General features: G+C 41.0%; 1 protein-coding gene across 3 annotated transcripts in view; it reads left to right on the top strand.

Annotated features, from left to right (window-relative positions):
- Positions 1–636: 636 nt before the first annotated feature.
- The window catches only part of ZRANB1 (zinc finger RANBP2-type containing 1), a 65967-nt gene continuing 51747 nt past the window's right edge, over positions 637–14856 (top strand). The window contains exon 1 of one of the 3 annotated variants that reach the window (XM_035724114.1): positions 637–1075. The gene's annotated coding sequence lies outside the window, so the exon portion shown is untranslated. The remainder of the gene's footprint in view (positions 1076–14856) is intronic. The other 2 variants (XM_027588475.2, XM_027588502.2) reach the window with 2 other exon arrangements.

Consider the following 14856-nt stretch of genomic DNA (forward strand, 5'->3'; position numbering starts at 1 on the left):
AGAAAAGGCAACCATAAGAGACCTAGGAGACAGTAGAAGAGAGCGGAAAGCAAAGTCTCCACGGCTTAGATTTTAAAAAAATTTTATTTTGCGATAGAATAGGCATAGAATTCCACGGCTTCATCGTGCATATTTGTACGTATGTAACATACAAACATATACATACACACATAGAAATGGATAGCCGCCTCGAAGGCAGGGTTTACGTAAAACAACAGACATTGTAAAAAACAGATCTGTAAAACCCTAAACATTGATCTTCCCCGATGTCTTATAAAGAGTTTGTATTACAGCGAGGCAGAATCTGTCACTGAGTAACTCGGGAGCTCTGAGACCCAGGGTTGGGCTTGGAAGTCGGGCGAATCGGTAGCACAGACAGGGCAGTGGGAGCCGGCCAGCCACGGGGCCGCCCCCGGCGCGTCGCCTGCGTCCCCCTGCCCCGAGTACGTCGCACCGCTCTGTCGCCTCTCGGCGTGCCCCGCAAGGCGCCCAGGGCCCGCAGCCCCGCGGGCAGCAGCCTCACAATCGGGGCCGGGCGCGGGCATGACGTCACCTCTCCGCGGCCCGCCTCCTGCGCCCGGAAAGAGGCGGCCGTCCATTGGCTGCGTCGCTGGCGGCCTCCGGGCCAATGACAGGGCGGTGAGCGGCGGGGTCCGGCCTTGACGTTGTGCCGCTCACCGTGGGGTTTATTTGGCTCCGGGGCCCCTCGCCGACGCCATTAGGAGCCGCAGCGCCCGAGGCCGACCCCCCACCACTCTTTCCCCTCTCCCTCCCGAGCGCACCCCGCCTCCGCGCCTGCTCTCCGCCCCCTCTGCCCCCTCCCCCCCGCCCCCGGTAGCCGGGAGCCGCGCGCGGGCCCGCGGAGACCATGTCCTGACTGAGGGGAGAGGGCGGAGGCGGCAGCAGCGGGACGGGCGGCGGCACGGAGGGAGGCGGAGAGGGGCCGGGCTCGGCTCGTCGCCGCGGGCTGCTCGGGGAGTCGCCGCCGCCGCCGCTGCCGCCGCCGCCGCCGCCGCCGGGCGCTGAGCATCGGACGGGGAGAAGGAGCAGGAGCTGGAGGAGCTGCCGCCGCCAGGTAACTGGGCCCCGGGAGGGCGCCCCCACTGCAGGCCCCTCGCGGCCCCCTCTGCGGCCTGCTCGGCCCCTCGCCCCGTGGAGGCGCCCGGGTCTCCGGGGCCGCCCGCCCGCGCCCCCTGGGGCGGTGTCGCGGGCGAGGGGAGGCGACGTGAGGCGAGGGGGCTCGGTCGGCCGCCGCCGCGCTCCCATCTTGGGCTTTCTCCGTGCGGGGACAGGCCCGGGGCTCTGGGAGGGTGGGTCCGCCGCGCTTGTTTACCGACCATCGAACAGCCGCGGCTGGACGCGCTGCCTACCTTGCCACCTCTCTTCCGCCAGATTGCCCCCCTCCCGCCCCCCAACTTCTTTTCCTGCCACCTACGGGCGGGTGAGTGGGGCTTCGCTCCTACTCTGCAATAGGCCGTAATACTTGGTTCCATCTCCACAAGTTGGTGCTGGTCTCCAAACTTGTATTTCGGCCCTTCAGCCGCTTCCTCTCTGCCTCCCAAGGTGGCCTCCGGTTGGTGCCATTTCTACGAAAATAGAGGTGGGGGGCGACGGGGCTGGGCTGGGGAGCAGTTGGAACTAGGGGAAGGATTGTCTACCCCTCGCTCGCAATAACAATTGTTCAGTGCAAGTATCTTGTTTTTTTCTCCGCAGTGGTTTGGTATGGGTTATTTCACAGACAAAAGGACTGTAATGAATACTTGGCGTTAAGCGCAAGGGACAGGCAGTTTGGGTTCACCCTGGAAGTTTGAACCGGCCCATTATCTTTGAGATACACTGGTGTTTTGAAACACTGTGGCTGAGAATTTTGAGTTTCTGTCGATTGGGTCTCCTTTTCCATTAACTCCATAGACTACTATCAGGTTCAGGGCCATCCTCTCTACTCTCTATTTAGGTCTCTTTGCTCACGGTATGGTTTATGGTATTGTCAATACATTTAACGTACGAGAATATTGGTTTCGGACTACAGTTGAGAAACCCTCCAGTCTTGGAAACCTTATATAATGAGTGGTTCTTCTCCTTGTGGTCTTTTAGTTGACTTTATCACTTGTGCGACCTCAAGGGTACCCCTGTTTTGATCAAACATGGATGACTCTGTACAAATCATACGCCAGGGGAAACCATAAAAAATTTTGATCTTGGTTTGTGCCAAGGGCCTTGGAAAAGTCACGTAAACTGTGTTTGTGAAAAATAAAGTTGAATCTCGTCTCCTGGTTATTATTAATTAAATGAGGTAATTCTAAGATATGCATTCACTTACTTATACTAAAATTTCATGACATTGGTTTTTTTGGGCTATTAGGGAAACTAAAAGGACAGTACTGACACATTTTAATCTTTGGGGAGGATAGTTGAATGCCATGAGGGATTTTTATTTCTGTTAATGTTTCAACACCTTTTATTAATGCTTCAGAACATTGAGACACTCAGAGCATTGAGACACTCATTTAGTTACTCTTGAAATATGCCTGGGTTAGTATGATGAACTCATTCTTGGTTGTGTATTTTCAACTTATGGCCCCAATCCGCCTCTGTACACTGATAAGGGTTACGGCATATCACATTTAAGGGCTCAGGGTTAAAACAGTTATGGAACTCTCCATCCAGTTGTACAATATTTGAGGTAAATTGCCTACTATGTGTAATTGATATAGTGAGGGCTGTTCAATGTGCTTTACACTTACATTGCTTTTATAATAAGTGGAAACTTTAAATGGGAGTTGGAAAAGTAGAGCACTTAGGTTTTTATTTCACTTGGTTAAGTTTTATAATTTGAGCATTGCTGCTGCCTCCCTTCTCCCCCAGTAATAAACTCTTAGGCCTGGGTTTGAACGCATTTTCTCCCAGTGATGTGCAGTCTCATTTGGAATATTTGTGCTTGCTTATGCTTTGGGTTAATAATATCTTGAACATTTTAACACTCTCATCCCCTCACTCACAACATAAAAACTTCCAGAACACTCGTTACATGCAAAGTAAGGTTTAAGCTTCTTGGTGTGGTGGTGAAGTTTCTTTGTAACCTGGCCCGGATCCACTTCAGTCTTAACTCTTTTTTTCTTCCCTTTGTGGATTCTTAGTTCTAGCCAAACTAACTTGTTTGTTGCTGCTGTGAAGTCCCTCCTCTTGGCCTTTCTTTGTGCCTTTTTTTCTGTTTGAAACCCTCTTCCGCAGTATTCATGGATATTCTCTTTACTTTGGGCCCAGTTGAGTCCTGTCTCTTGAGAAGCCTTTTGGACTACAACCTCAAGGGATCTATTCACTTCTTTTTCTATTCACTTCTTTTTTTGTGGGGGACTTTTTTTTTTCTTAGCATATGCTAGGCTGGATTTCAATATATCTTTTTATGTTTTTATTCTACTTCCCAATTAGATTTTAAGACCTCTGAGAAATGGGTATGAATTCTTTTTCTGTGAAGACCATATATTCAGCACTGAAATATGGATACATGATCTGACAAAGTATTTTTGGTTATAGAATTGTTCTAGGATATGCTGTTCATAGGCTTCTAAGTAGTGAGGTTTCTGGGATTTTGATGATTTATGAAATAAAATATTTGAAGTTATGTCTGTCTCAAATTTTTTTTGTCAGTATGTTTATTTCTATTATTAGTGTGGTTTTCTTCCTGTAGAGAGTGCGCAGTGATTTGGTAATGATCATGTATCATTCAAATAAAAATAAGTACTGCATTTCTGTAGTTTACTTCAGATTTGAGTCTCGTGCAGTTACTTGGGTTTGAGTTTGGCACCAGTAATGCTAAGGGGGAGGTCATTCCATATTTGTATACAGGTAGCATTTAGCATCATGAGAAGGAGAAAATAATCTGTAGTCTGTTTGCATCCTTCACCTCAGATGTTGGCAGTGGGTGACATTGATCATGAGGCGGATGAGACACAGGAGAATGTGTGATTCACTGTTACCTGTCAACACTGTTGGAAGAAAACACAAACAAGCCGGTCCATAGTATTTTTGTATACCGAGGATAACATGTATAATTATATAGTACATGGGTGGGTGCTGATGTAGTCGGAAAATGTTTCTGTTGTGTGTATGAGTAGGAGGCTTGGTATTTTATGGATACGTAGTCTCTTAGCAGTAAACAATCTTGATTTATCCATTGCATGTATGTGGAAACTTGTCCTCTTCTTCCAGTTCATCAAAATATTTTTTCCTTGTAATTGATTTTTTTTTTTAGAAGGTAGCTTCAGAAACCTTTTTAGCATAATCGAAGCTGAAGTTAGTCTGTTAACAGACTTTCCAAACATATTAAGCATTTTTACTTAGGCTATTTGCATTTGTAAAAGGCACTTCCGTGGAGTTGATACCGGTAATTTTACCATTTGAGAAATCTGGATCAGTAAGCATTCTTTGCTTTCTGGGAGGGTGGTATTTTGGTTAAGATGCAATTTTTGACAAGAGCCATCAGTTTGGGGCGCCCAGGTGGCTCAGTCGGTTAAGCGTCTGCCTTCTGCTCAGGTCATGATCCCAGGATCCTGGGATCTAGTCTCACATCGGGCTCCCTGCTCAGTGGGGAGTCTGCTTCTCCCTCTCCCTCTGCCCCCCCCCCACTTGTGTTCACACACTCTTTCTCTTTCTCGCTCTGAAATAAATAAAATCTTTAAAAACTTTTTTTTGAATTTTTGAATTTTAAAATGGATGTTGGTCAGGTAAATTGAATATAAAGTTGATAATTTTTCAGCTGCCTAGTGAATTTAACTTTTCAGTAATGAAAAAACTAATTTCCTTTATAGTTCCTATATTGAGGGCAGGCTGTCTCACTCTCTCCTTAATCAACACAACATAATTTTGGCTTTTCACCATTTGGTAAGTCAAAATTTTATGTGGCTTGAATGCACGTAAATAAAAGAATATTTGCGGGCGCCTGGGTGGCTCAGATGGTTAAGCATCTGCCTTTGGCTCAGGTCATGATCCCAGAGTCCTGGGATCGAGTCCCGCATCGGGCTCCCTGCTCCTTGGGAGCCTGCTTCTCCCTCTGCTTCTCTCTCTCTCTCTCCCTCTGTCTCTCATGAATAAATAAATAAATAAAATCTTTAAAAAAAAAAAAGAATATTTGCATGCATAAAGCTTGTGGGAATCAGTTGCATATCTTTCCACTTTTTTTCTTAATTTTAAAGTAACAATTTCATTGAAGTTTATTTCATATACCATGAAATTTTTTTTTTTTAAAGATTTTATTTATTTGAGAGAGAGAGAGGTGCGTGTGTGAGCCAGGGGGTGGGGGTGAGGGGCAAAAGCAGAGGTAGAAGCAGGCTCCCAGCTGAGCAGGGAACCCCACCTGGGGCTTGATCCCAGGATTCTGGGATCATGAACTGAGCCGAAGGCAGACACTTAATCAACTGAGCCAACCACCCAGGTGCCCCGAAATTCACTCTTTTAAGAAGTATATAATTCATTAGTTTTTAGTGATTTCACAAAGTTGTGTAGCCATCACCACTACCCAGAACATTTCATCACCCCAAAAACTGTACCCATCAGCCAGTCATTCCCTCTTTTGCCTCAGTTCCTGGGAACCACTAATTTTTCTGTCTCTATGGTTTTGCCTGTTCTGTACATTTCATATAAGTGGAATCAGTCATACAATATGACCTCTTTTATGTCTGGCTTCATTCACTTAACATAATGTTTTCAAGGTTTATCGTATTGTAACTAACATGTAATGGTACTCTTTTTATGGCTGAATAATTAATATTGTATGGATATACCGCATTTTGTTTTGTGTTTATCCATTCATTGATTGATGGACATTTGGGTTGTTTCCACTTTTTGGCTGTTACGAAGTATGCTGCTATGAATAACTGTGTACAAGTGTCTGGTGGACATAAGTTTTCATTTCGCTTGGGTATATACCTGGGAATGCTGGGTCATATGGTAACTGTTAAATTGCAGCAATACACTTTGATTGGAGTTCTGAAGGGAAGACATCATTTCTGTGATTCTTAATAACACTTCTAAATCCTTTGCTTTTTTTTGGTCAGGGTGGGTAATATGTTATTAAAAATTTTTATTATAAAAACTCGTTTTTTGGTGTTTTGTGAAGCTAAAGTTTGTTTTCACATGGGAACTACAGTAATTTGCAGTTTTTGACTAATTTTGTTTTGAAATGCTATCCATTCAGTAAATACCAGTAGAATATTTCTTTGCTTTTTATTGCCTAAATGATGAGTAAGTGACTGTTGCAGAGGAGACACTGTTTATAGAGACATAAAGGTGAATTTTCTACAGGCAGTCATTGGAAACAAACCATAATTCACAAAACTACTATGAAGTGGTAAAGAAGTGACTGAATTAGTACAGGTTAGTTATGGGTCAGGAAGGGCTTTATAGAGATGGGAACATTTAAGCTGGTCCTTGCAGAAGTACTACGTTTCTGAAACTGGGTAAGATGGGGGTTGGAAAGGGGCAAGCGTCCTGTGCAGAAGCGAACTTGTGTGTGAGGGTATGGAGACGTGAAAATTACATGTCCTGTTTAAGGACCAGCAGAGGCTTCAGGATAGCTAAAGCATGTGGATGAGGTTGGCAAGGCACTCCTATCCAGTCCTTGCCTCACTTTCCCCAGAGCTAGTATTGTGGGACTCGGAATTAGAAAGGTGGAGTGATCCTCTTCAGTATGGATCATCTTCACAGACAGGAAGAGAGAATTCTGTCTCCCCACTCCATCTCTGTCTCTCTTTGTGTGTATGGTGGGATATATGGGGGATATTTATTAAGTTGAAAATCTGAAGGCATTGTTTTTATATAAATTCATCCAGCAGATTAATTTTTGGGCACTTACTGTGTGTTCTGAAGTTGTTTAAGATTTTCAAAAAGTAGATTATATAAAACACTGTTACAAAGGCTACTGAAATTAAAACATTTAATAATGACCTAGTCACTGTTCAAAAAGCAACCATACTGGATGTTGAGATACCCAGGTGAACAAGACTTGTATTTACATTCCTGTATGGAGAGGCAGTCTAGGAGCAAACAAGGGGAAAAACCAGATAGTGGTTAAGTGCCATGTAGATAACGCAAGCAGGGTGATTTGGTGGATGTGACTGAGTGGTCAGGGAAAATCTTTCTTTGGAGGTGGTGTTTAAACCTAGATCTCAGTGACGACAGCTGGCCATATGAAAATCTGGGGATAGAGCATTCAAGGCAGAAGAGATTTCAAATATAAAACTCTTAACGTGAGATCGAGCTTGCTGGTAAAAGGGAACAGAATGAATTCCATTTTTTATGTAGAGATTTTTAAGAAGGGCTGGTTTTAATTTTATTCTGAGTGGATTGGGAAGCCATTAGAGGATTTTAAATCCTTGTGTTGTGATCGGGTTTACATTTCTAAAGAATCCATCTGGCTTCTATGTAAGGATGGTGGATAGATTAGAAAGCAGTGAGAATAGTGGGGAGGCTTTGCAGTAATCCACAGGAGAGTTGATGGTGCCTGGGACTAGGGGTTCACACCTTGGGGATTCTGGAGGAAAGTCAAGATTCTGGGACTTGTTTTGGAGGTAGTGTCAGTGTCAGTGCTTTGTGGTAGCTAGAGACAGTGACTGCAGTCAGCCTGTCTTGTCACCTAATATTCATGTTTTATTCTAGGGAAATGCTTTTGTAATCCTGGAAGGCTCTGGTACACTAGTGAGAAAAAACCAGAGTCAGAATTCGGGGTTTATTTCTTAAAGCTTTGTGACCCTGGGCAAGTCATTTTACTTTTCCTGGAGCCCTGGATTCCTTGTCATTAAAATGAATATACTTGTACCTCAGGAAGATTCTAGAGTATCTTAAGGGAGAATACCTGAGGGTTCTTAGGATTAAGGGAAATAATGTAAGTGTTCTGTGGCCTAAAGCTCCATACGTAATTTAAGGTGGTGTTATTTCAAGCTGGCAGTTGTTGGTAGTATTAATTATGGGATGTGGATCTTGAGGTTATTAGTTTTAGTACCTACTTAAAGACAGGTGTGGCATTATTAGCATTTTTTTCAGTGAAGACCTTTGGGTCTTAATCATTTGGCCAATATCTGAGATTCAGTAAGAGGTGGAGAGGGACTTGAATTTGCGTCTAAGAAGTGAAGTACATTTTCCTATATATGGGAGAAATAAATATAAACATCAAGAGACGGAACTGATCTTTCCATAGTAGATTAAAGTAGATTTCACCTTAACACTTTGGTGAAAGGCACTAGTAAATCACTAAAGGAAAATATTGTAGGATATTCTTGAAGTGCGTTTTTGTGTTTCTGTGACTGAGCAGATACTTAAAAGACCTGTCAGGAAGGGCCTTTGATACCCTGTTTAGGATTTTTAACTTTGGTAGGATGCTCTTGAAAATTTCAGAGCTGCAGAACAGCAACATCAGATTTTTTTTCTTTTCCTTGTTTTTTTTTTTTTTTTTTTTTTTTTAAAGATTTTATTTGCGCGCGCGAGAAGGAAGCTCCCTGCTAAGCAGGGAGCCCGATGGAGGGCTCCATCCCAGGACCTTGGGATTATGACCTGAGCTGAAGGCAGATGCTTAACTGACTGAGCCACCCAGGCGCCCCTCTTTTCCTTCTTTTTTGACCGCTCTGGTAGAGATGTGGAGTAAGAAGGTAGGAAAACCAGTTATAAAAATAGTTGAGGAAAGAAATGATGAGCTAGGGCTTGATACGGATGGAAAGAAGGGCTAATTCTTGAGAAAGGCTTAGGGTATAAGAGGCAGATTTATTCTCTGATAAAAGGACTCTTTTATACCTATTTCATGGTTTTTATCAGGATAAAAATAATGTATGTGAAAGTACTTTGTAAATAGTAAGATTTATTGTGTGATGTGGATATATATAAATAACAAATATATATTCTCCCCAGAGCTGTTTGAAAATCAGTACCCCTTTATCCTTAAATATTTCAGTGTATAGTTCCTAAAAATATTGGGCTTTCTGCTACATAACCGCAATATAATGATCAAAACAGGAAATTAACATTGTATGATATTATGTTATTCTTAATAAGAGTCTACAGATCTTTTTTTTTAAGATGCAGGTTTTATTATTTTTGTATTTTTAAGTAATATCTGCACCCAACATGGGGCTCGAATTTACAACCCCAAGATCAAGAGTCGCATGCTCTACCAACTGAGCTAGCCAGGTGCCCCAAGATTCTATAAATCTTACTCAAATTTGGCACTTACTCCATTAATGTTCTTTATAAAGGCAAAAGAAAATCTCAGATTATGTGTTGCAGTCTTTTGCCATTTTTTAAAAAAGATTTTGTCAGGGAGTGCACACAAGCAGGGGGAACTGCAGGCAGAGGGAGAAGCAGGCTTCTTGCTTCTCCTTGCGGATGTGGGACTTGGTCCCAGGACCCTGGGATTGGGATCATGACCTGAGCCGAAGGCAGATGCTTAACGGACTGAGCCACCCAGGCGCCTCCAAAGGGTGATTTTCTAATCCAGTTACTTTTTGCATTTATTAGTTGGATTTTTACTATAAGGAGGAGCTTTCTCTTATTTACTTATTTGTGTGTTTATCGGTGTCTGTGTAGACTTACAGATTTTTATTTTAGTCAGTGTTTTAAAATCTTTATTGTCGGGGTGCCTGGGTGGCTCAGTCTGTTAAGTGCCTGACCCTTGGTTTCGGCTCAGGTCGTGATCTCAGGGTTCCTGGGATCAAGCCCCGCATCTGGTCGGCTCGGTGCTCAGCGTGGAGTGTGGTTGAGGGATTCTTCCCCCCTCCATGTCCCTCCCGCTCTGCTCCTCCTCCCCTGCTTGTTCTCTTTCTCTCCTCTAAAATAAATAAAATCTTAAAAAAATTAAAAAAAAATTGTCATTGTTTATGGTGATGCTCAAGTTGATCCAGATTTGGTCACTGGGAGCTCTTCATACTAATTTCTGTGTCTTTTTGTTTTTTTAATTTAAGATTTTAGGTGTGACTGTATTTCAAATTTGGTTTTATTTTTTAGAAACAGCTTTAGGTTCAAACCAAAAGTTACTGTGGCCTTTTTAAAACTATCATTCTTTGAGAGCTGATTTTTTTTTTTTTAAAGAAAATGTTTCCTGTGTATTAGTGACTTAAAAAGAAACATTAAGCAGATTTTTAAAAATAGACTTTATTTTTAGAGCGGTATAGGTTCATAGCAAAATTGAGCAGAAAGTATAGAGAGTTCTCCTATATCCCTTGCCCCAACACATGCATAGCCTTCCCCAGTATCAATCACAGCAGAGTGGTACATTTGTTACAGTTGATGAATTATTATCAACCAGACTCCATAGTTTACGTTAAGGTTCACTCTTAGTGTTGTCATTCTATATATGTCAAAACCCATAGAATGTACAAGTATCCACCATTATAGTGTCATACAGCATATTTTTACAACCCTAAAAATCCTCTTTGTGCTGCCTGTACATTCTCCCCTCCCCACAACCCCTGGCAACCACTGATCTTTTTACTCCTTAGTTTTGCTTTTTCTAGAGTATCATGTAGTTGGAATTACACAGTATATAGCCATTTCATATTGGCATCTTTCACTTAGTAATAGGCATTTAAGGTTCCTCTGTGTCTTTTTATGGCTTGATCCCTCACTTGTTTTTAGTGCTGAATAGTATTTCATCGTACCACAGTTTATCCATTCACCTCAGATCATGTGTCGCACCTACTGAAGGACATCTTGGTTGCTTGCAAGTTTTGGCAATTACGAATAACATCTGTATGCAGACTTTTGTGTGGACATAAGTTTTCAGCTGCTTTGGGTAGATACCAAGGTGCACAGTTGCTGGATTGTATGGTAAGAGCATGTGTAGTTTTGTAAACGCTCAAACACTCTTCCTAAGTGGCTATACTATTTTGCATTCCCATCAGTAATGAATGAGAGGTCTTGTTGCTCTATGTCCTCGCTAGCATTTGGGGTTATCAGTGTTCTGGATTTTGGTCGTTCTGATAGGTGTGTAATGGTCCCTAATTGTTATTTTAATTTGCAGTTTCCTCTTGACATAGGATGTTGAACATTTTTTTCATGTGTTTATTGGCCATCTGTAGATGTTCCTTGGTGAGGTTTGTCTGTTTAGATTTTTTGCCCATGTTTTAATTGGATTGTTTGTTATTGTTAAGGTTCCAGAGTTCTTTGTATATTTTGGATAACAGTCCTGTAGCAGATAGGGCTTTTGCAAATATTTTCTCCTATTTTCTGGCTTATCTTTTCATTCCCTTGACAGTGTGTTTTGCAGAGTGGAAGTTTTTAACTGTAATAAGAAGTACTTCAGAAAGTATTTTTCATGGTATTTTATCTAAAAAGTCATTGCCATAGCTAAGGTCATCTAGATATCCTTTTATTTTGTCTTCTAGGAATTTTATAGTTCTTCATTTTACATTTAGGTCTGTGATCATTTTGAGTGAATTTTTGTGAAGGATGTGAGGTCTGTGTCTAGGGTAAATTCTTTGCATATGGGTGTCTAGTTGTTCCAGTGCCATTTTTTTTTTTTTTTTAAAGACATCTTTTCTCCATTGTGTTGCCTTTACTCCTTTGTCAAAGATCAGTTGACTATATTTGTAGGTCTCTTTCTGGGCTCTGTTCTATCCCATTGACTTGTCTATTTTGCAAATAACACACTGTCTTGATTATTGTAGCTTTATAGTAAGTTTTGAAGTTAGGGGTATCAGTTCTCAGACTTTGTTTTTTTTTCCTTCAGTACTTTGTTGGCTATTCTGGAAATTATGGTTCTCCATATAAACTTAGAATTGCTTTGTTGATACCCACAGAATAACTTCCCGGCGTTTTGATTGGGATTGCATTGGATCTCTTGATGAAGTTGGGAAGAAGTGAGATTTTGACAGTTTTGAGTCTGCCCTTCCATGAACATGGAATAATAATCCATTTATTTAGTTCCTCTTTGATTTCTTTCATCAGAGTTTTATAGGTTTTCTCATATAGGTCTTGTATGTGTTTTGTTAGATTTATACCCAAGTATTTCACTTTTGGGGGTGCTAGTGTAAATGGTGATAATGTTTTTAATTTCAAATTCCGTTTGTTCATTGTGTTATATAGGAAAGCAATTGACTTTTGTATATTAACCTTGTATCCTGCAACCTTGTTGTAATCACTTATTAGCTCTAGGCATCATTTTGTTGATTTTTTGGGGTTTTCTATGTAGATAGTCCTATCATCTCTCAATAAAGACAGTTTTATTTTTCTTCCCAATTTGTGTACTTTTTAAAATTTTCTTCTACAGCATTAGCTAGAATTTCCAATTTGATGTTAAAAGGAATGGGGAGAGGGAACATTTTGCCTTATTACTGATCTTAGTAGAAAAGTTTCTAGTTTTTCACCATTAAATATGATGTTAGCTGTAGTTTTTTTGTATATGCTCTTTACCATGTTGGGGAAGTTCCCCTCTGTTTCTAGTTTGCTGAGAGTTTACCCCCTGCTCCATGAATGGGTGTTTGATTTTGTCAAATGCCTTTTCTGCATGTATTTGTGTGATCTTGTGGTTTTTTTCTTTTTCAGTGTGTTGATATGAAGGATTACATTAATTGATTTTTTGAACATTGAACTAGCCTTGCATATCTGGGATAAACCCCACTTGCTTGTGGTATATAATTCTTTTTATACATTGTTGGATTTGATTTGCCAATATTTTCTTGAGGATTTTTGCATCTTTGTTCATGAGAGACATTGAAAAGACAGGTTTTTATCACTTTTTAACTTTTAGTTTTCTGAAGTGTGATATTCACCTGTGCAAGTTTAAGATGAAATAAACTTTGGTTCATAATTTGATAGATTTTCTCTTATTTTATGAACTGTACCTGCAAGTTGTAGAAAGAGGCTGTATTTGTAAGTTTTCCAAATGTTTTAACATTGCTTCTCAAACACAAATGTTTTATTTATTATTAGACTCAGTAGTCATAAAATTACCCTGTAAAATTACTACAGAATTTTGAAAATGCTTGCTGTCAATTTTTCTACAGACCAGTAAACAGTTTGTGGACTATCACAGGCTCCTGGACCGTGGTTTGAGTAGCAGTCTGAATATTACACAGTGTACTGCTTCTTGCTCCTTTTCTTTTTTTTTAAGATTTTATTATTTCAGAGAGCACGAGCGTGGGGGGTGGGGGCAGAGGGAGAGAGAGAATCTTAAGCAGATTCCATGCTGAGTACAGAGACCGACAAGAGGCTCCTTCCCAAGACCCTGAGATCACAGCCTGAGCTGAAACCAAGAGTCCACCGCTTAAGTGACTGTGCCACCCAGGAGCTCCTCCTGTTCTTTTTCTGATAGTCTGAGCCTTAATTCTCAGTCTTGAGCAGCATTTGTTACTTTCCTAATAGATTGAAAGATTTTTCATTATGAAAAGCTTCCAGCACACATACACATATATATGGACTAGAAAAATGAATTCTCATGTATCTGTCATTTATGTTCCTCCTACTTCCAGTGGAGTATTTTAAAGCAAATTCTAGACATTTTACAGCACTGTAAATATTTTCGGTAAAAGAAAAGGACTCTTTTTTTTCTTTTTTTTTAAAGAAAGGGAGGGGGGTGAGAGGCAGACGAGAGACAGAGAGCGAACCTTAAGCAGGCTCCATGCCCAGTGCTGAGCCTGATCTTGATCTCACAGACCTGAGATCTTGACCTGATCGAATTCAAGAGTTGGACACTTAAACTAACTGAGCCACTCAGCCGCCCTGAAAAGGACTTGTATTTTTTTTAAGATTTTATTTATTTATTTGAGAGAGGGAGAGAGAAAGCATGAGAAGGGGGAGGGTCAGAGGGAGAAGCAGAGTGGGGAGCCCGATGTGGGACTTGAGCCTGGGACTCCAGGATCATGACCTGAGCTGAAGGCAAGATGGTTAACCGACTGGGCCACCCAGGCGCCCTGGAAAGGACTGTTTTAAGAGCATAGGTACCACGCTGTTAATCACACCTTAAAATTTTAATAATTTCTTAATAACACATCAGTGTTCAAGTTAATTTTTAACATGTATTTAAATTTTAATACACACCCCCACACACAGGAATTTGCTGATTGCATCTCCATGGAATCAGTTCTATCCCCTATAATCCTGTAAACCGGTAATTAGATCTGGAAGCTTGATCTTATTCAGGTTTGATAACTATTATTATTTGGCACAAGTAATTCATAGGTGGTATATGAATGTTTGATGGCTTTATTTTAAGAATAAATTTTTGATACTGCTTACATCTATTAAGTGATCATTAACTTAGTATATATTTTAAAAATTGGGCTTGCCTACCAGAACTTAACAAATGGAGCAGGGAAAAGTTAAGAAAATGCTTCATTATTTCTGGAAATAGAGTATTTGCAAAATAAATTCAGTAAACAAGATTTGAAAGTGAGTCTTTACATAGAAGAATATTGAGACTCTTTGATAGTTACAGTTTAGTTTGTGGGATGGAGATTCTTGAGATTATCTTAATTTATTTTTTTTTAACAAGTGAGAAAGTTGAGGCTCTAAGATAAAATTGACTTACTTGCTATCTCACAGTCTTTGCTTTCCTGTAAAAAAGGGGCATGTATGTATAGGCGCTGCAGTTCATACACATCTGTCATTTGGGGAGATCCTCCGTTTTTCGGTTGTCTAAATGAAAATGGAAGCCTTTTCTATAATTTTAATCTACATACTGTAATTTCTTCAGTAATCTGGATTAGTGTATTAGTTTAAGGGAAGTCAGTCTGTTTTTTTAAGATTTATTTATTTGAGAGAGAGAGAGCACTAGCGGGAGGGGCAGGGACAGCGAGAGAGAATCTCAAGCAGACTGTGGGGCTTGATCCCACGACCCTGAGATCATGACCCGAGCCAAAAGCAAGAGTCAGGATG

Source organism: Zalophus californianus, chromosome 15 (assembly GCF_009762305.2).
Source record: "Zalophus californianus isolate mZalCal1 chromosome 15, mZalCal1.pri.v2, whole genome shotgun sequence".
Taxonomy (NCBI): Eukaryota; Metazoa; Chordata; class Mammalia; order Carnivora; family Otariidae; genus Zalophus; species Zalophus californianus.